The following is a 21,748-nucleotide window of genomic DNA, read 5'->3' as shown; positions in this document are numbered from 1 at the left end:
AAACAAGAAAGCAAGATTCATATGTCAAGATTTCTGTGTTGTTACAGGCCATTATACAGGTGTTAATCCCTGTGTTCAGCTTATATTACAAATTTGAGGTTAAATTCTATAGTTATGCAGATTTAAACTTAGGCTAGATGCAGTCCCAACTTCAAGAACTCAGCATGATTCCCTGATCTTGTATTTCAGTTCTCGTATTCCTAACACCATGTCAGCTCATCCTTTGAAGTATCCTTACATAAATTCATAAGGTCCATTTCATTGGAAAGTCACTACATGTAGTACGCTCCAGCCCATTTTTTCATGTTTTAGTTGGAAGTGGCATCCATTGCTAGACATTAGCTGTGATGAACATCTCATCACAGTTTGTTTTTTTTTTAATGAAAGTTGTGAGAAGTAACTTTCTGAACTCTTGAACTCTTTGGCTTTCCAGCTATTACCTACCAATAACTTTCTTCCTTTGTAGACTAGTACTGTCCCCCTTCACTCACTGCCAATGTGCTCACAGAAGCATTTCTTGTCGCCCTTGGTAATATTTTGCTCACTGAGCATCATTTGGTGTGAACATATAAGCAACTTTATATCACAGCTCTTTGCTTCCTCTGAGCCCAGCTCTGCCACATTTGCTTTCCCTCAGTGTTCCTCTTCAACTGTTTCGTCTCAATTAAGTGGAGGGTGCTTGTGGAAGCCCGGATTTTGCAGGTGGAGAAGCCTTGCTATTCTGTTTAGTTTGGACCTTTAAATGTATCTAATGCTGGAAAAAATATTTCCACTGGCTCCTTCTTGAGGGTTGCTATTCAAAGCCTTATTCTTTGTGTGGCCTGCCCCAGTCTATGCTCTCTGATGGGCATTAAATTCAGGAACCCAAATGAGAATAAAAACAATGGTATATTCTCATCCCCAAGGAAAGAAAAGAACTGAAACACAAAGAAATTAATTAAATCCCTCTTAACCGAAAGCACAGAAAAGCATCATGCTCAGGATATAACCTGAAAGTTCAAAATAACAGTAGTAATCGTGTTTTAAATGGCATTTGTGAGTGAATTCAAGAGAGAGAGGAAAAGTCTCTTTTTAGCATGTAGAAGCTGAACAATTCTGCCAATACTGACTGGTACTGCAAAAGGAGAAACACGGACTGTCAGAAAAACTCTCTGAATGTATCCCTAGCTCAAGATCAACATCCTAAGTTGTCTGTGAAGTCCCAGGTAGTCAACAAAAGCTGTGTAGCTCCAGTGTCACCAAGACAGTCACCCAATGCCACCTGATTAGGGGGATGCCACATTTTGCATCACCTTCCTTGACCCTTGATTTTGAGGGACACCCTGAATGAGGACAGTCTAGAGACTGGTTGTATACAAGTGTTGAAACCAGCTGGCTAGCAAAGGCATTAGTTGTGATTACTCTTGCTACCACGTGTATTTTGTAACAGCTGAAGGTCAACTGGCAACTTAATTGACAAGGAAAACAAAACAAAACAAACAAACCCTCCAACAACTAACCCGGAAGAAGGAAAGATCGTAATCATGTCATACCCTCTGATTGCTAGCAAGATTAGGCAGGACAGGCCTATTTCAGCAAATTTGTTCATATCTTAATATAAGAGAACTTGTATTGTTTATTGCACCTGAGTGTAAGAAATTTAGGACAGGGATCATTAGCACAAGGCTTCAGGTTCCTCATTACTCTCATAAGGTCCTCCTGGTAGCTGATCCATGTGTAAGAACCAACTTTCTCTTGGAAGTAGTCAACAAGAAAAAAATTGACCTGTACATCCATTTGCTGTAGATGCAGGCATGTTACTGCTGTCTCATCAGCACTACCGAGAGCAGGGTGTGTATTTTACAACAACAAAAGTAGAGGGATAGAGCCCAGGCTCTCCCAGAATTGTGCTATTGATTGCAGAAGTGCAGGGCTTCACCTTTTACCTTCATCTGTTTTTAAGCATGTCTCAGACAGTGAAAGTACTGTTTCACACATGAAGTTTGAAGAGCTGCTGGGAATCCTGGTATGTGATTTTCCTAAACTAATTTGAAATTCCAATTTTAATTGAATAACTGGGTTAGAAAAATGCATTATTCTCTGGTGCATTGTGTGGCAATAATAATTATTTATGTGACAAATTTCAAGTTACCAAAGGTAATCCTTTTTGATCGAGAACTCTGAGCAAGTGCTACTATTTTGTTAACAGTGAGTATTGTTTCTTCTACTGCCATCAACCTTGGAAGAAGATAATAAAATTCGTTCAAAATATTCTGGGTAAAAATTGGATTTCAGCAGATTTCAAACTATAAACATGCATCTCTCAAAACCTAGAGGTAGTCTTGAAACTGGTTCTTTCACAACCTGTCCTCCAGCTTTATCCAACCATGTCAAATGCTAATTACTTAAATACTGTGCAGTGATGTACAAGGGGAGAGAGAGAGTGTGCATGTGTCAGGAGCTTGTTATCTCAGATACTAGGATAGGAAACAAAGCCCTCATATACTGTTAGTGTCTATTCCTCAATTTGCTGCTGACATGGTATGATCTTGAATAATTCATTTAAACATTCAATTAGAAGTCTTCTAAGGATTTAAGGATTGATAGGCAGTCAAGGCTTTTTAGAATCCCTTTAAAGAATTTTTCAGTTGGTGCATACTCTTTGAAATTGTTGTCTCATCAGAGATTAGGCAACTCCTGTTGAGATACATGTGAAGGAAAGCAATGCTAAATAAAAATCTTCTGCAACCTCTCCATAATCAGTTGTGCTGGATTATTCATTGCCTCATCCTAGAAAGTCAACCTTTTATTACAGAATTATCACATATAGGTGATATCTTTTTCTTTCCTGAAAATTGCTTTCAAAATCCAAGACAGAAAAATTGTTTGTGTTGTGAAAAATGGATTTAGGAAAAATACTTTATTCTGGGGAGACATTTTAAGCAGCGGAAAAGAAAAAGGGAAGAATGTCATTCAGAAATGATTTTCTTCTACTAGCATTTAATTTCCCACGGAATGCTTTTTTAGACAAATGACTGGGGCCATAACCGTAATTGTTCAAAACTATTAAGCAAATTAGTCTGTGAATTTATTTAGAAGTACATCAGGTTCTCTCTTACAGTACTGAGCTTTGAAACTTCACAATAGGTTTCACATGAGAAGCATGAGACTGGTGCTGGCAGTCAGTTTATTTGCTTAGGTTGGGGCACAAGAAAGCAGAAAAGCACTACAAATGTTTACTCTGCATAAAATAATTTAATTGCATGCATTAAGTCTGTAAGACTGGATCAAATCACGGAAACTCATAATGTTGGTGAATTGCTAGCTATTGTCTGCAGAATTATGGGGCAACATTAATGACAGTAACATTTTATTAATGCTGTTAATTTAACTGTTAAAAAAAAATTAAAGGTCAATAAGAATTACTGCCTGAAACACCTAGAGGGAAATTAGATTGAAATTGTTTTGTGTGATTCATGCTCTTTTCATTAAAGTTCTCAATCTACAGTAAAATCTGTACAAATATAAAAACTGTGGGTGATCATCTAATACATCAGTAGAGTATCTCAGATAGGAATTTATAGAGCAAAACCGTCTTAGCATGCTGTTGTGGTTTAGCCCGGCTGGCAGCTAAACACCACACAGCCGTTCGCTCACCCTCCCCCCTCCCCCTCTGGGATGGGGGAGAGAAAGGGGAAAGTGAAGCCTGTGGGTTGAGATAAAGACAGTTTATTAAGACAGGAAAATAATAACAATAATATTAATAATAATGTGTACGAAATAAGTGATGCACAATGCAATTGCTCACCACCCGCTGACCGATGCCCAGCCTATCCCCGAGCAGCCGGCCTCCCCCCCAGCTAGCCACCCCTATATATTGTTCAGCATGACGTCAGATGGTATGGAATACCCCTTTGGCCAGTTTGGGTCAGCTGTCCTGGGTCTGTCCCCTCCCAGCTCCTGCTGCATCCCTAGCCTGCTCGCTAGCAGGACAGAGCGAGAAGCTGAAAAGTCCTTGGCTTGGTGTAAGCACTGCTCTACAACAATTAAAACATCAGCATGTTATCAGCGCTCTTCTCATCCTAATCCAAAACATAGCACCCTACCAGCTGCTAGGAGGAAAATTAACTCTGTCCTAGCTGAAACCAGGACACATGCATGTCCTGAGATATAGTATTGCTCTGAGTCTGAGTCTGGGAAGTGCTCACAATTCAGTAGGTGGCACCACACCTGGCCAAGAAAGGAGTTTTAGGGGAAAATCCATGTCCTTTACTGTTTTGTCTTTTAGAACTGTATATTACGATGATTTTTTCTGCTGTTAAAATGTACTATTTTGTGAAAATTGTTGAATTCTGATCTTTGAAAGCACATATCCTTTCCTGAGATTCTGAGGCTGTTTTGTTTGTTTGTTTTATTTTTTATTTGGTTGGGTTTTGGTTTGTGTGTATGTAATTATGAAGCAAAATTACGTTTAAAAACCAGAAAGAACAAGACAGACAACATCTTTCCACCCACTCCCTCATACTTTTTTTTTTTTTTTTTTTTTTTCCTTTGAAGGAATAGAAAGAATCAGAAGGGGTACCTTTCTCTACTGAAATGGGAGGGGTGAAGGTTTGTTTTCTAATTTTGAAATTCAAAGGAGTGTACATGCTTTCTTCACTCTAACAGTAAAAACAAGCAGAGGCATGCATCAGTATGTATACTCAGGTAATATTTGCTCAGATAATATTTGCAAAAAGTAGTAAATTTATCGTCTGCACTATCTCAAAACAGTTTGTGAATAAGGGTCAAGTTCTCCAAATAATTCTTCTAAGAAAAGCATTCAAGTTTGGAGACACTAAGCACCACTGACCGAGAGGAATGCAGACTTGTCTTCATATTTTGTAGTCCGGTGGTTGGAGCCATCGAGGTTCAGATTCATCATTTCTCTTGCTTTGGATGATTTTAGACCCACATTCGCCACTTCAGCTCTAAGCATGATACGTCTCCCACAGTTTTCCTGTGGCAGCTGTTCTTTTACGCAGCATGCTGGGACAGGAGTCTCTAGCACAGTGGATGGGATGTTACATCAGCTCCATGCACATGTAATAACTTTTATTTTTTAATAACATGTAATAAATTTACAAAATGAATGTACATGTAATTCACCCCCTCCTATCCCATTGGATATATACTTTGGGCAAAATACTCTAAACAAACAACACTCTGGAATCCTTGTGTTCTCCTCTCACTTTATCAGGGTTGTGAGAGAGATCAAAGTAGAGCATCTCCTTTGGTTGGGCCATTTGAAAATGTTATGGGTGTAGATAAAGGCCCACATGAAGGCTTAAGAAAGACTATTAAAGAGTTGGAAAGAACCTAATTTAGTTTTCAGAACCCAGCTGCAATTTGTTGGATTTGAAATTAATAAACGTGTGGTAACTTGTGAAAGACTCAAACTAGACTTTTATCAGCACTGTTTCCAAGGAGAGGTATGGGCTCCACAGAAGAGCACTTTGCATCCTGTATCTGTTTCTCTCTGAGACCATAAAAAATCATGGGTTACAGGTGAAATTCTCCCACCTTTTTTTTTTTTTCTACTTATCTTGAAAATTGAGCCACAATGTGGCCAATTTTTAGCTTGCTACAATAAAGTTTACTGACTAATGTTGCTGTAATTACTCTTTTAGGCTCTCAGATACAGGCATTTTGACCTACTGACTCTGGGTGACTGGATAAGATATACAGAGCAAGCAAGTTTAAAGGACTTAATATTGTAGGTTTTTCTGCTATGCTGTGTTCTGAGCAAGTGGTCTGCAAGTCACTGTAGAGAATTAGAGAGAACCTTTTTCTTGAAACCTAGGAATGGAGGTTTCTCTTTCCATTTTTTGTTCTGTTTTTCTCTTTGTGTATTTTAAGAGTCTCTTTTCCTTTATTTTTCTTTCTTTCCTCAGTCTCTATTTTTCATGGGTAACAGAATTACTTTTATATTACCTTTTCCTTCTATCAGACATGATGTGAACTGAGTACTGCTTGAATCTAAAACGATCTTTGAAGATTTAACAAGCCAGCAGGCTTAATATGGGCCTAAATGGATCCTATTGGAGATCATCCAGAGTTTTATCATCTGAATCCTAAATACTGGTTCTTATACAGTAAAACCAACTGCAGTGCCAGGACATTAAAGAATGACAATGAGATAAAAATTAACTGTGCCATTCTAACCTGACTACAGCATAATTGTATTTATATAAAAATTCAAGTTTAAATATTTGCATAAAATAATAACAAAACAAAAAAGCAATACAGTGTCTGAAATTGCTTTTGGAAAACCACTGAAGAACTTCTCTGTGCTCCAAACAAACAAAATTAAGCTACCCCCAACAGTAAAATTGTTTTGATATTTTTATATCTTAATCTGAGGCTACATCCAGGTACAAGCTTTGGGCCTACCTGCAAGCTAACAAAAAACATTAATATTTTATTGCCATGTATTCCAGAGGCTATTGAAGGCTTTATGAGTGCTCATTTGATAATATCAGAACGTTTATGCAAAGGGTAAAAGTAGAAATGAAAGTTGAATTACCTTCTTGGTACGCACCCTGCCACGCCTCACAGTTCATTGCTAGTCTCTGTATAGTTCTTATTTGTGTAAGTGGGACAAGTGGCAATATCCCTGTATACCTTTTTGCCCAGTGGAGACTGGAGGCAGAGTTAGCAGGGTTACACAAGAGAGGGAAGGGAGGTGGTGCATCACTTTCCCCTGCTTCTAAGGATATCAGGGAAAATAAAGTAACTTTTGGAGCAACAAATCTTCTTAAGTGTCCTAAGGATACTGAAGGACTGTCCTAAAGACTGCCACACTTTAGAAGGACAGAACCTGAAGGAAAAGAAGGCAGATTTATAAAACTATGTGGAGGCAGTGATCTTCCACTCCTCATTCAGTAGCTACAAAAAGCAGGGACCGATTCCTTCTACAGAAAGGCAAGGCAAGTACCAGCCTCAGCTGAAACACTGAAAGAAAACAGGTGTTTCCTTCTCATGAATACACAGTGCACTATCCCTAATAATATAATTGTTCTTGCGATGTCCATTTGTAGAACTGTTGAATTTGATTTTCTTCCTAGGGAGAGGGGTGATTTAAAGAGCTTAGCTAGACCACATATTTTCTTTTTAATGAAATTCCATAGTTCCTCGAGAAGAAAAGCATAAAATTCAGGTCAAGCTATCTCTGTAATATTCTAGTGTTGCTAAAAAGTGCCTATAGTCTAGTGTTTTTTTTCTTTGTTTGTTGTTTTTTTTTGGTTTTGTTTGTTTTGATGTATTAATGGGTCTTAAAATTTTTGTCATGAAACTACATAATTTTAATTTTAATGTTCATAGTTGAATGTTGGCAAGCTAATATGGTTTTATAATTTAATGTCTTCATATTTAACTGAAAGGTACTAACACTGTCATTAACAGATAATGTCCGTAATGTACAACTTATGTACCATGAATAAGAGGAAAACAGTAGCCCTGTCCCATAGATATTGCAGTAAAGAATTTAGCTCTGAAACTGTGAAAAATGGATATTCAACCAAAGTGTTACATCAGGTTACAATTTATGTATTCAATGAAAAAAGATTGTGCAATGCTTTGGTGAATTTACATGTATGCTCCCCTTCATCTTCTCTGTCTCTTTTTTTGGAGTGGTACTGGAATGGAAAATGCATGCAGCTGCAATCAGATCCAAATCAGGGCATAAAGCACCTGGCTACTATGGAGGGAAAATGATATAAATGGAGGAAAAGGCACATATGCTGTGAAAGTTAAGAACATAAATACATACACAAAGTCTTTAGATTGGCTATTAGATTGCCCGTCTTCCTGAGACAACTAAATCCTGTCTTTGCCATTACTTAGTTGCGCTTGGAATAATTCCAATCCATTACTTCCTTTGTTCTGTTTTTCTCCATGGAATAACATACAATGTGTTTTCTCTTAAATTATGAGTAAAGGCTAGCTTCTCCCTTTTACAAGGATGTTTAATCCAAACAGTAATAATATTAGGGCAAAAACATCTAAAGTCACCTTACAATAAAGAAAACCAGGTAAAGTTCATTTTTATTCCAATCATTAAAAACAGGACAAAGAATGACAAATTGTAACTAGTTTTTGGAACTATGTGAAACCTGATGGCAGGAAACTAAGTCTTTTGATACCCAAGGAATTATACTCAGGTCTAAAGGAATGAAAAGCAGACATTTCCTCAGTAGACTTACTGTAGATTTTCAGCACTGGCTGACATTCAATATTTTTGTACCTCCAGCAAACATGAGGCTTAGCAGCAGGTTTGTTTTGCACTTACTAAGTGTCTTCTGTTTGCTGGAGAGGTGTGTCTGCATTTATTTATTTATTTGTTTTTACCCTGGGAAAAACTGTGGGGTTCAGATAAATATTAAGTTCTCCCTCCAGTCCTCAGTGTAGCCTTGGGAGTACTATAGTTCACTGTTAAGAGGTATTCATTATTTAAGTAATTCTAAAGCACCTGTCACTGACAAAGTACTTATGTGCAGAACATTAATCTATAACTAATGGAAAATCTAAATTAATGGACCAATTCTAAGTCCTTACACAGAGACCCTTCAATGCTGTACAGATGATCAGAACTATTGGAAATGGCTAAAAGATTCCTAATGAAGTGTAAAATAGTGACAAAAAGTTTCTCTCTGCTTAAGCAGAGAAACTCTTCTACATGCTTTTAGACCAAAAATCATTTTAAGTGGTGGCAATGAGGATATCTAACTTTCAGACTGCTGGAAGAAGTGATTTTGCCTCTTGCACATGTTATGCTTTCCATGGCTTAACCTTTGTTGTCATTATGTTTTAACAGATAGGGAGCACTTAGGACACAGGATTATGCAAGTTTTGCCACCTGGAAAGAATATTCTTACATTGTGATTTGATGTGAACTCTACTTTCAATTTGAAGCAGAAAAAAAAAAAAGGGGGGGGGGGGGGGGGTGTGCCTGACCACCCCAAGGTGAAGTAGGTTTTCCTGTCTTCAATGAGAATTTCCCAATTTCCAGCATGTATTATTTGCCTCTCATCCTGTCATTGTGCAGCTTCAAAAAGGGACTCCCTCTAATATCTCTACCTATAGCTTTCTGATAGGAGGTAATATCTCTCTGTCTTCAGGCTGAACCAGCGCAATTCTTCCAGCCTCTCCCATTGCATCATGTCCCTCTAACAATCCTGGTGGCTCTCTGCTGGATGCACTCCAGAGTGTTGGTGTCTTCTGCTACAGAGCTCGAAGCTGAGCACAACACCCTGGGTGGGTTGAGTAATGCTGAGCAGTGGGGAAGGGAAACATCTCCCTTGACCTGCTGGCCACACTCCTGCCAATGCAGCCCAAGGGTGCCATTGGCTGCCTTTGCCACAAGGGTGCATTCCTGGCTCATATTCAACTTGTCCAACAGGAGTCCCAGGTCTTCATCTGCACAGCGGCACCATAGCTGGCATGTACTGGTGCCTGGACTTTCTGCTCTCTGGGAGCAGGGCTCGCCATTTGCTTTGTGGAATGTCATGAGGTTGCTGTTGGCCCATTTCTACATCCAGCTGAGGTACCTCTGAGCCTGTCCTCCAGCTTATTGACCACTCTCCCCAGTTTGCCACTGTTCATTAACTTCCTGAGTGTGCACCTCTAAGTTACTGTTTAGGTTGTTAATTATGAAATTAAACAGTGTTAGCCCTAGTAGCAATCCCTCTGGCATGTAGTTGGTAACCAGCTGCCAGCTGAACTTTGTACAGCTGACCACAACCCTATGAACCTAATGAGCAAGCCAATTTTCCACCCACCTTACCATCGACTTCTGTAGTCCACAACTCAGTATTTTGGCTCTAAGGATACTGCAGAAGACTGTGTCAAAAGAATTTTATTTTCTAGGAATGTTTGCATGTGACTATTTGAATTCACTACTGTAGCTGTCTACCCTCTTCTCTGCTCATTATGTGTAGAGCAATCCCTATTAACCATGGAAAATAAACTGTCTCTCAGAGTCCTGACACCAAACAGAGACGCCTAATTTTAGCCCTTGCTTTTGAGAGTCAGTATAGGCACTTTCAGAAGTAAATTAATTTGCCAAAATATGAGTTAACTCCAAAAGAGTTCTCCTCCTTTCCTTGTAAATGAATGGGCTTTTTTTTTTTTCTTCTTTTTTGACCCCTGCTATGTCCCTTAACCCTTCTGACTTTATCCTTACGTGTTAATCTTTTATATCAATTCCATCATATTTATGGACAGATGTCTATACACTTTGCATGATTTCTCTTTAATTTTCATGCTGTTGAAAAACTCTTGGTATAATCACAGCGACTTTGCTTTCTGTCTTGCATCAGAGAGCTTTTCTGTTCTCCATTTATAGTCCTTTTCAGTTACTGTTACCTTCCTGGCAGTCTTCTGACACTTAAATGAAGTTTCCAGAAGACTCTGTTTGCTGTGCCAGATCAATGAGTTTGTCACAATTTGCTTTATTTTTGTTCTGTTTGACTCTTTATTCTCCTTACAATAATAAAATTTTCTCATTCACTTTCACTAACCTTGGTTCCCACCTTTATATTTTCAGTCATTTTCTGGTGAAAATCAAATTGAAAATAGCCATGTCACCACTAGCTTCTTCTAGTTTATTGTTTTGGTTGTTGGTTTGCTTTTGTTGGTTGGCTTGGCTTTGGGTGTTGTCTTTTTTAAGGAGGGAGAGAAGGGAAAGGGCAGAGCAGCATAGAAATCATTGCCCCCGGAACTTACTGGACTACCTGTCCCTATACGAGGAGATTTCAGGTTGCCTGAGAGCAGCGCTGACCTTTAGAGCCTGACCCGTTAAGCTAACAAGCTGTGAGAATGTGTCTTGGTGCCCTGCCAGCTAGTGCTTTCCCCAGAAACTTCTTGGGTGCAGTTCGACAGACCATTATTCTGGGGCTCATTACCAGTAGGTACCTGTCACGCAGAGGCTGACTGAAGCTAAGAGATTTATTTAATGACACGCTACTTTGCCTTGATGTACAGAAAAAAAATCTTGGATGTGTTTAATTCTCTGGTATAGAAGATTGTTCTGCATCCTGTATATTTGCTTCTCCAAGAGATTCGAAGACTCCATGTATCATTAGGTGCTGTCTTTTCTAGTCTTCTGATGACAGCTTGAAAAATCCCTCCTCCTCCTGATTAACACTTGGCAGATTTTTGTGGTTAAGCAGGACTGCAGCTCATCTCTTCTTGAGCTTCACAGGCAGTATACATTCTTGATGGGAGCCTTAGCAGTGTTACCACTGTCTTGCATTTCTTTTTCTAAGTCAACAGGGCACATCTATGCCTATCCCAGCCAAAAGGACCTCAACCACAGCAGCCTTGGTGTCTGTCTGTATTCTTCTCAACGGTAATGGTGGCTATGACTTGGCCACCAGTCAAATCATGGACAGGCATAATGAAGTTTATCTCTTCCTACTCATAGCTAAGAGGATTTGGTTAACCAGTGTTAACCATTGACCAAAACAGGTTCCAAGACACAACGCTGGAAGGAACCTAAAATCTTCTGATGATTATGATACTGATATCTGATATAAGGGAGGACTGAGACTCCACCACAACTCAGACGCTATATGAGCAGCATTTTTTAAATGTTTAATGGTTTAAATAGTTGAAATTATCAATTCTATATGGTTTTAAGTAGAGATTTTGCTGACTTTTCACTGGGAGAAGAAAGTAAGATATTAAAAACGGTACTTTCAGATTTAACACATCTAAAACACTGTAACATGTGTGAACAGAGTTCTACAGAGAGACATGTCAGGTTAAGCAGATGCAACTGAACTTTATCACCAAATAAAGATCTCTCAGAATTTGGCACAGACATTGTATGGCACAATACAGAGTATGGGCCTTATTCCACCATATAGTGAGTCAGATTAAGAGCTGGCTCACAGTTTCTTTCACAGCAGGTAGGTGACATGCAGTTTTGGGAGAGCTGGCAGAAAGGTGTTGGAGTGCTAAAAGGAATCATAAGGGGAAGGCTAATAAATGCCGGTGGATGCTCTGAAGCCTAGGAAAGCTGGTCAGGACTTAGGAAGTTTGAGGAGTTAATGCATTGGGGGTTGGACAGAAGACAAGATTTAGGTGAGGATCAGTGGGATGTCAGAATGTTGCAGAGATGCTTCAGAAGGCCTATTGATAAGCAAAGGGGACAAAATCTCATAAAACCTCTTCCCCTCCCCACCCCTAGCCCTGTTTGTAGCTGCTCCCTCACTCTTGTGACCCCTTCCTTCTTTCTTAGTCCCCTGGCATAAAAGATTCATCAGTACCAGCCTAACAGCAGGGAAAACAGAGGGCTGTGCTAGCCGGAGGTGAGGATTTAGGTTATGTGTGCTATAACCGCTGTCGGTTTTAGCATAGGAAAAGAACTCAAGAAGGGATACATTTATATATATATATTTTTTAACTTGTTCGTCAGGTCTGGAACCCGGCTTCTCTGCTCTCAGGAATGTTTATACAATCAAACAGCAAATGTCCTTTTGGCTTTTGTAACAAAGCCAAATGCTATGTTGTTGCCACTAGATTGCCAAGGCTACTGATACAGTATATTTGCTCATAGAAATAATTTAACTTCACCTTTCCTGATACAGAATATTTGCTTGTGGAAATAATTTAACTTCACCTTTCCTACTCGGAGACCTTGCCAGTTCCTGAGTATTGAGTATCCACTGGCAAAAGCTGTGCTGTGAATCGGGACATGGTCATCATGCCAGAGTTTATGGAGATCTGTGGAGGTTCCAACATAGCTCCTCAAGAGAAATATGGGAACAAGATAGATAAAGGGACAAGGCACGGGTCTGTCCCTCTTTCAGTTCTTGAGGGACTCAGATCTCTGTTACCGGCAAGAAATGGCTTCAGGTTTTTCATTCTTTTCTTTTCAACCACATATGTATTCTTTATTTTTTCTCTTCCATAGTGAAAAGGTCCCCTCAAGAAGAAAAAGAAATAGGAAAAAAGCTGATAGACTTGCAGAAGGAAAAAAATAGAGGATTTAAAGATTTTTTAAAAGATTTAAGGATTTTAAAGATTTGAAAAGACAGCCCTCTTTCAATATAAATAATACATGAATGCTCAAGAATGATTTGATGAAAATGGACCTTCAACACAAGGCAAGAAGTCTATCTATGCACAAATACAGATTTAACCTTCATCCAAATCATAAAGTTTCTCAACTGTTGCATTATCATTTTGTATATGAGTGATTTTATTCACTGATACACTTCAAAGAATATTAGAGCAAAATTTCATGAGTAATTTCAAGTCAGAATACAAGACAAGATCAGAAAATGAACCCCTGTAGTACTTTTAGGGTCTGTTACCATGGATCTGAATGTAAACTATTTATTTACATTCAGATATTTGTTTTAAATTAATTTCAGAAATTTATTTTCAGAAACTTGTTTTAAAATAATTTCAGAAAGAAATAAGCACAGTCATGTTGCACTTCTTCAGTATTTATTCCTCTCTACTTAATTTCATAATAGACTGAACATTAATATCTGGATGGTTTGAAGCAGGTTTGTGAATATATAAATATATTGTATATATTATATATTGTTATATATGTATAATATGTATATTATAGCATATATATTATACATTATATGTAATGTATTTTATTTTGGTAACGGCTCTAGATTTTTTTAGCATGGTAAAGTATCAAAAGTCTTTGCAGAACCTCACTGAATGTAGAAATGTTTCTTGGACCTGTTTGACCTATGCAATGCTCCTAGCTTTTGCAAGATCAAACTTTCATATATTTACTTGAAAGATTATAGTTCCTTCTAATCTTGGACAAAACCTTTAGTGTGAAGTAACTGTACCCAGTTGTACAATTGCCAAGCTGTGTGGAAATAACTGCTGTATTTTTATGGGTGTTTTAAAAATTCTTTTTTGATCACGTATTCAATTTTTTTAGACAATCCGTGTCTCAGAGCAATTATAACATTCAAGACTTAAGTAGGCCTACTTAAAATAGAAATGTTCTTTACATATGTTTCATCTTTACAAGTCAATGACCCTTTCACTAAGGAGATTAGCAGTCCAACTGGCAGTCTCAGCAGGCCCATGGCAGTGCCTACTAAATTTACATAACTGGGGAACACATGCACCACAGCAGTCAGTGCTGTAAACAGGTATTGATCTCTTTCACTCTGTTTCCTCCCAACTCCTAAGTCCGCACCTGATCATGGGAGATGAGATACTTTATTTTTAGTAAGAATGAAGCCAATAAACACAAACCACTGTAATTTCTCCTTAGAGTAAGAATACAGTAAAACCCAGGGTGTCTAATCCTGAACATAACTAATGAAATCATCATTGACTAATGAAACCCGGAATAATCAAAAAGAATCAAATGTTTGTGATTTAGCCTTCATTTGGTTTGATTTGTATATGATGGTGGGCAACATGAAGAGACATTTGGAAGGTGGAGTGACTTATGGTGAGTTAGGGGTACCCTAACCTGATCTGCATACCTGTAATGTTTCATGTACCTTCTGTTTCTTGGTACTTGTTGTGCCACTGTTAGTGAAACTTGATTTGCATACTTGTCTTTATCTCATGAAGAAAATATTCTTTACATCCTTCTTCAATAAAACACACAACTTTTACTACTGTTTCCAATAATAATGCTATGGTGATGTTGATTTGGAATGCTTCAAAATACTCATGGAAAAATATTCTTTCCAGTCTATGTCAAATGTTTAGTTAGAATTTGAATAATAAGCCTAAATACATATTATTTGGAAAGAATGGGCAGGAAAATAAGAAGTATTTTGTTCCATTTTTTAAATACCACAAAAAGATCGAAAGAAGCTTCCACAGAAGGTTGTGGGTTTTTAAATTATTAATTTTTTTTTTAATCAAAGAAAATTGCTTAATCTTAATTTGCTATATCTCTATTATTTTTGTCTGTGGCTTGTAGGGATATTCAGATTCAGGAAAAAAAAATCTTATTTTTATTTCTGCTCTTCTTTATTTTTTTATTTTTCCTTTTCATCTGGTGTTATATGAACACTCTATTCCCATTTCTTAAACAAATAGCAGCATTTATAACAATTACACTTGGGATCAGGGAAGGGAAATAGCAGGGAAGGAGTTTTGACTTCATGGGCTCTTATCATAGAATCATAGAATGGTTTGAGCTGGAAGGGGCCTTAAAGACCATCCAGTTCCAATCCTCGGCCATGGGCAGGGACACCTCCCACCAGACCAGGCTGCCCAAAACCCCATCCAACCTGGCCTTGAGCACCTCCAGGGATGGGGCATCCACAGCTTCTCTGGGCAACTTGTGCCAGGGCCTCACCACCCTCTGAGTGAAGAATTTCTTTCTAACGTCTAATCCAAATTCTCCCCTCTTTTAGTTTAAGACCTTTCATTCTTGTCCTATCACTACCTGCCCATGTAAAAAGTTGTTCTCCATCTTTTTATAAGCTCCCTTTAAGTATTGAAAAGCAGCAATGATGTCACCCCGGAGCCTTCTCCTCTCCAAGCTGAACACCCCCAGCTCTCTCAGCCTTTCTTCTCAAGAGAGGTGCTCCAGCCCCTCGATCATCTTTATAGCCCTCCTCTAGACCCACTCTAACAGCCCCACATCCTTCTTGTGCTGGGGGCCCCAGACCTGGACACAGCACTCCAGTTGGAGCCTCACAAGGACAGAGTAGAGGGGGACAATCCCCTCCCTCGACCTGCTGGCCACTCCTCTGGTGATGCAGCCCATGACGCAGTTGGCCTTCTGGGCTGCAAGTGCACACTGCTGGCTTGTGTCAAGCTTCTTGTCCATCAGGACCCCCAAGTCCTTCTCTGCAGGGCTGCTCTCAAGTTCTTCTTCTCCCAGTCTGTATTCATGCTTGGGACTGCCCTGACCCAGGTGCAGCACCTTGCACTTAGACTTGTTGAACCTTATTAAGTTCACATGGGCCCACTTCTCAAGTCCAGGTCCCTCTGGATGGCATCCCTTCCTTCTGTTGTATCAACCACACCACTCAGCTTGGGGTCATCTGCAAACTTGCTGAGGGTGCACTCAATCCCACTGTCTTGATTTGATAAAAATATTAAACATTGATAAAAATATTAAATAGCACTGGTCCCAAGATGGACCCCTGAGGGAAATGACTTGTCACCAGCCTCCACCTGGACATCGAGCCACTGACCAGAATTCTTTGGCTGTGGCCACCCAGCCATTTCCTTATTCACTGAACTGTCTACCCTTCAAATCCATATTTCTCCAATATAAGGATGTGTTTTGCAGTTCTAATTTGTTTTGGAGTTTATTTCATATCTCTTCCTTTTGCTATGCTTTATTTATTTATTTATTTATTCTTTTTCTTTTAAAGTGGTAGCTGATAATTAACACTGCACATGCAGATCTTGTCCTGACATGGAACATTCACTCATATGTGGAAGCAAGGAAGTGTTTTTGGGTCTCACTGCATATCTGCCACAGCCAAAGAAACAACAGGACAGCTCCTAAAAGCTTCACTTAGTGAGTTTTACCCAATGGTGGTGGAGAGTCTATGTAATCTGAATATATGATTTTTCCCTTTTAAGTGGAACTACAACTATGTTAGTAGAACAAGCATCACCGACATTGCAGCAACCTACCCTGAGACTTTCAAAACAGACTTGGGGCTGTCTCCTTCCAGGGAATCTTTTCTTTATTTTGACTTGAACCCCTGGATTTTGGTGTTCTCAATGTTAGAACATAGGAACATACCAAAACAAGGTGAGAAAGCTAAATGTGGTCAGACCAAATCTTACACAGATATCTGACATTCTAGACATTCTGACTAGAGCCAAAAACAAATGCCTGTGGTTGTGAAAGTATGATGTAGAAAAGGGTGCAGTCTCAGATCATGATTTCTTTTCTTATCCCTTCTTATCTTTTCCCAGTCAAAAATGTCCATGCAGAATGGGTTTCTTTTGGAAAATGTGATTTGACAGAATTGAGACACAGAACGGTGATGTGTTGATTTAACAGAAGATTAGAGTTGAGAATAAGCAGACAGCCTTGCAGGCTATGCCTGAGTCCTATGGCTGCCCAGACATATAAGCAAGATGCATAAAAGATGAGCTAAAACTCTCTAAATTAGCCTGAAGCAAAATGCACAAGCTTTTGTCATGCAAAAGAAACTGAAATCTTTGATCTTTTATCTTGAACTAGGCTATTTTTCTCCAAAAGTTTTAAAGGGGTATAAGACAATTTTCTATATCTTTGGTCTTTTGCCTCTCGTATCTTGAGTGGATGATATATATTGATCTGCTCTCTCCTTTTGACCTTAGTTTCATGCATGCTGATACATTTCTTTCTCCAATAGTGTGGTCCCTAGAATTTGTGTTCTGTGAAGAAATGGCAATCTTGTTTATATACAAACTTACAAAGAAATATTTAATTTCATGATTAGTGTGCTGTTTTGCCTTTATTTACTCATGCAAGTAGTAACGCAGAAGATGCTGAAGACTAGCTCTTGATTAACTGGGCGAATCAAAAGTAAAAGCTCTAGTACTAGAGGTGAGATGAAGTGTTCAAGGATGATTATGAATGACTAATGTTCCTTTGGAGCTCAAGTGGGCAATATCATGGCAGAAAGGAAAACAAACAACAACAATAACAAAACAGTGAAAAGGAATTAAAGTTAGAGGTATTATAGGAACTGGAACTTCTATAAACACTTGAAAAAAAAGTGGTTTAAAAGAGGAAAAGAATGAAAACAACATATATTTATTTTCCTGGAGAAAGTTGAGAAATGACCTACTTGTACGAACTAAATCTTTATGCAGAAATTGAAATGTTTCATGATTGAAATTGAAGGACCTCAGGCTAAACCATCAGAACGAAAAAAAGGGAATCTGATTGCTTCCTACTTAGTAGATGACTCACTTCAACTGGGAGCTTCCTAACAGGGTTAAGGTGCAAGAAAATCTTAAGGATCTGAGATATTGTCTTGAGAAGGAAGCAAATGCATGACAGAAATGGCTGGACAACATGGATTTAATATATGACATGTCTTAAGGTTATAGAATTTTTTCTTCTCTTTGAGAACTCTCTGATGGTTCCCCAAGGGAAGTCATTTCAATGGTCAGTCAGGGGAAAAAAATCACTATGTCAGAAAAAAATGCAAATGAGAAAAGGTGTTTTAACTTACCTCATCTTCAAAACACTTCCATAATGGTCATAAATGATAATACTTACAGTCCAAAAGAAGCATTGAAATAAGAACACAAAGTCATGACTCTACAATGCCTTAATATGGAAAAATTCTAAGTGATCAGGAATTACATTACTGTGAAATCCATAAGAAAATCCTAGCAGTGACAAAACCTAGAATGATAGTAGCATTACAGAAAACAAGACTTTAAAAGGATCTAAAGAATTCACCCAGTCTGACTCTCCTCCATAGCAATACCTACAGACCTACAAAAATACTTTCAGCAGATCATTTTCACTGCTGTTATGTGGCAGACAATTTGTTCTCAGGACAAACCACATATCCCAGATAGTACCTTTTTAGACATGAGAATCCAGAAAGCCAGTTTGTAAGCTGTTTGAGGAAACTGCATAATTATGACGTGAAATATGCACGAGTGTGATAGCATGTCATAAGTACAAGAATAATGAAATGATTGCTTAGTGTAGTTGAAACATAACCATCAAAGCTTAGACAGTGGCAAGTTTTCAGATTTTCTCAGCAACAAAAGATATTTCCTGTTGCTCAGCTAAAGGCAGTTTAAGAGAACATCTGTTGAAGAAGATAGAACATCACTACCAAGGTAAGTATGGAGGTTAAAAACAGTCAAGGTCACTGATGTGGAAGTGTCCCGATGTACAAAGCATACAGTGAATATTTAAGTCGATATACCTTGCAGTTTGAAAATTATTTCCTATCTCCCCGTTGATCATGCATTTTAGGTGCTACTTGTTAGATGATGGCTATAGCTAAGATAGGAATGTTGTGATGTGAATTAGGAGAAATTTATGAAGATGTTTCCCTCAGCATCTTCATTCAGAATAAGCCTAGAAAGGACAATAAGCTTTTTTTATAGCATAAAAGTAGGTGAAGCAGTAGGAGCTTTATCTGCTGACAAAGGGAAGTGGAACTAAATGATCAAAGAGATTTCACTAGCAGCTGAATAGTATATCACAAAGCTGTGGACCTGAAAGAGAAGCAGCAGCTGAAATATTCAGTATTCAGAAAATATCCAGAGGTAACATTAGAAGCAATCAGAGAAACAAGTGGTCATAGAGCAAAGTGGGGAAGCAATGGGGATTTGGAAGACAGGTGGGAGTACAAGGAAGAGAGATGACTGAAGATATGTGGAAGCTGGGAACATCCAGTCCATTTGGGGAGCAATAAGTGGCCAAGATCATGAAGAATATGCTAAGATATTGGGTGGTATGAACAGGAGTCCTATGACAAAACCTTACACTTTCTCAGCGGTAGTATGCATTTAACAACTTCTTATATTTTTATGCTTGCAGAATACAAAAGCTTTGGAAGAACCAGATCAGCATTTGAAGACAACAGAATCACAAGTCACAAAATACAGAGATAATGTGTTTGGACAGATGTGACTGTAATCGTGTCAGTTGCTGCTATTCTGTATCAAGGCCTCCAATATTTGCTGTCTATACTTCAAGCCAAAGCCCTTGGAGTCAAGTGATTACAGGCAAATAACTTTTTTTTTTCCAAAGGAGATTCTGATAAAATCTTTAAATCATGACCCCAATGTACATGAACAGTTAAAAATACACATGACAAATAAAATAGCCTGTAACTGTTTATTTTAAATCTTGGATTTTCATGACTAACTCTTTTGAAGCTGGAGACATGATTTGCTAACTTTTGACAGTTAGATGCTGTAACTGAGGGCAAAAACTGGCCAAATGCTGTAACCGAGGGCAAAAATTGGCCAACAGTCTTTTACAGATGATGACTATGAAAAGAAGGAATGGAACAGCTTGATATTCTGATCATATTTCTGGAGAACCAACATGGATTTGATCTGTTCTTTTAAAAGGCTGTTGTGTTTTGCCTTTGTTTTTTTTTTTCTCCCAACCAACATTCCCCCAGTAAAGATATGTTGTAATTTGGAAGAAAAGAGTAGTCAGAAGTCATTGTGATACAAAAAAGTGCAAAAACCCTGGGTTATTTTGATATCAATTTTTTTCCAGAGTGCAACGGTTTTTAATACCAAAAGGAAAATCAGTGTGAGCTATAGCATAAGATTTGCAACACCATATACTCTCAGTGAAACCAAGATGGGTGAAAACTTTCCAGTTTTCTGCAAATAAGCCTCATGGTAGTCCAATCTCTGCTTCTGATATTTTAAATTTTCGTATTTTTTCTTTGCTCTCGTACCTTAGTTGAATGGGCTACCTGTTGCTGAAGCAGAATTACATACACTTTCCCAGGTTGAGCCGAACAGTAATTGCTGTACCTGCAAGTCTTCGCTCTGGCTAAACTGACCAATACTTCCTAACACGGAGCCCCAAGGAAACAGTTACCATTTTCTTGTTCTTTGCTAATTTATTATGCCCTACATTAGACATGACTACTTCTTCCCACACTGTAGTAGCAAAAGGAAGCAATTTCCCGTTGAAATTTTTTACTTTCTGCTGTTAAGGGGGTAGTTATCATACCATCCCATGTATTTAAAAAAGAGAAAGAGGGGAAATAGTGGTGTTTATTTATTTATTTATTTATTTATTACGTTATTACTTTATTTATTTATTTATTTGCTCTAGAACAGTGCAAAGCACACACTCAGCTTCATAGGTGATAGCATCATCTTTTGAATTCTGGTCTGCTATTTTAGTCTATCACAAGCAAATAAAACATAAGTGTACTTTGCATAATAATCAACACAATTTCTTTTGTAAGGCAGTCTCCACAGCTAGTTTTAGTGACTGCAGTTTCTATATTGTAGCTATGGAATAAACGTTAATTAGCTATTTTGCACAGAAATCCTAGTAGGTTTTTGCCAACCAAGAAAAAAAAAAAATCTGTATTTTTAGTTAAGTCAGCAAGCACTAAATTGCATGTGAAGACAAGAGGTTCAGTTAGATATCTTGGGAAAAAAAAGAAAGTGGGTAAATACATTCCCCAAGTAACCTAACTCATTGTTGGGTTCAGTGGTGCCAAATAAATGAATATATATATATACATATGCATACAAAAGTCTCAGCAGCCCAAGTTTTTTTCATGTCTTCTGAAGACCATTTCAAAAGTTCTAGTGTTCTATGATTAAGTGTGGTTTTCCTTTATTACATTATTTTGAAGTTAAATTACCCTTTTCTGTCTGGCAGTGCTTTCAGTCCCAATGATCCTGAGGTCATAACAGCAAGTTTCTTTTGCACACCCTAGAAACCTGTATCATTAATGAAAGCTGAGATCCCCTGCCACAGAAGTGAAAGATCTTTGAATAATCAATAGTAAAAGTCACAATGAAGTCAAATAGCTGACAAAAGTCAGAGCTTCAAGTAACTGGGAACAAAATGTAGCTACGAAAGTAGTTTTTGAAGATGATGTATGAACCAGAAGAAATTGGCCTGATTTTCAAATTCTATCATGACCTACAGTGCTGACAGTTAAACCCATTTCTTTTTAATTATGTAAGGAGAAAACACAAAGGAGGGCAAAGGAGTGAGGGGACCATATATGCAGACCTCATATGTGGAGGTTTAGACAATGTATTGAATACTGAAATAGATTCTGAAGTTATCTTG

This window comes from Cygnus olor, chromosome 1, assembly GCF_009769625.2.
Source record: "Cygnus olor isolate bCygOlo1 chromosome 1, bCygOlo1.pri.v2, whole genome shotgun sequence".
NCBI lineage: Eukaryota > Metazoa > Chordata > Aves > Anseriformes > Anatidae > Cygnus > Cygnus olor.
The sequence above is the reverse complement of the archived record's forward strand: the minus strand, read 5'-3'. Positions refer to the sequence as shown.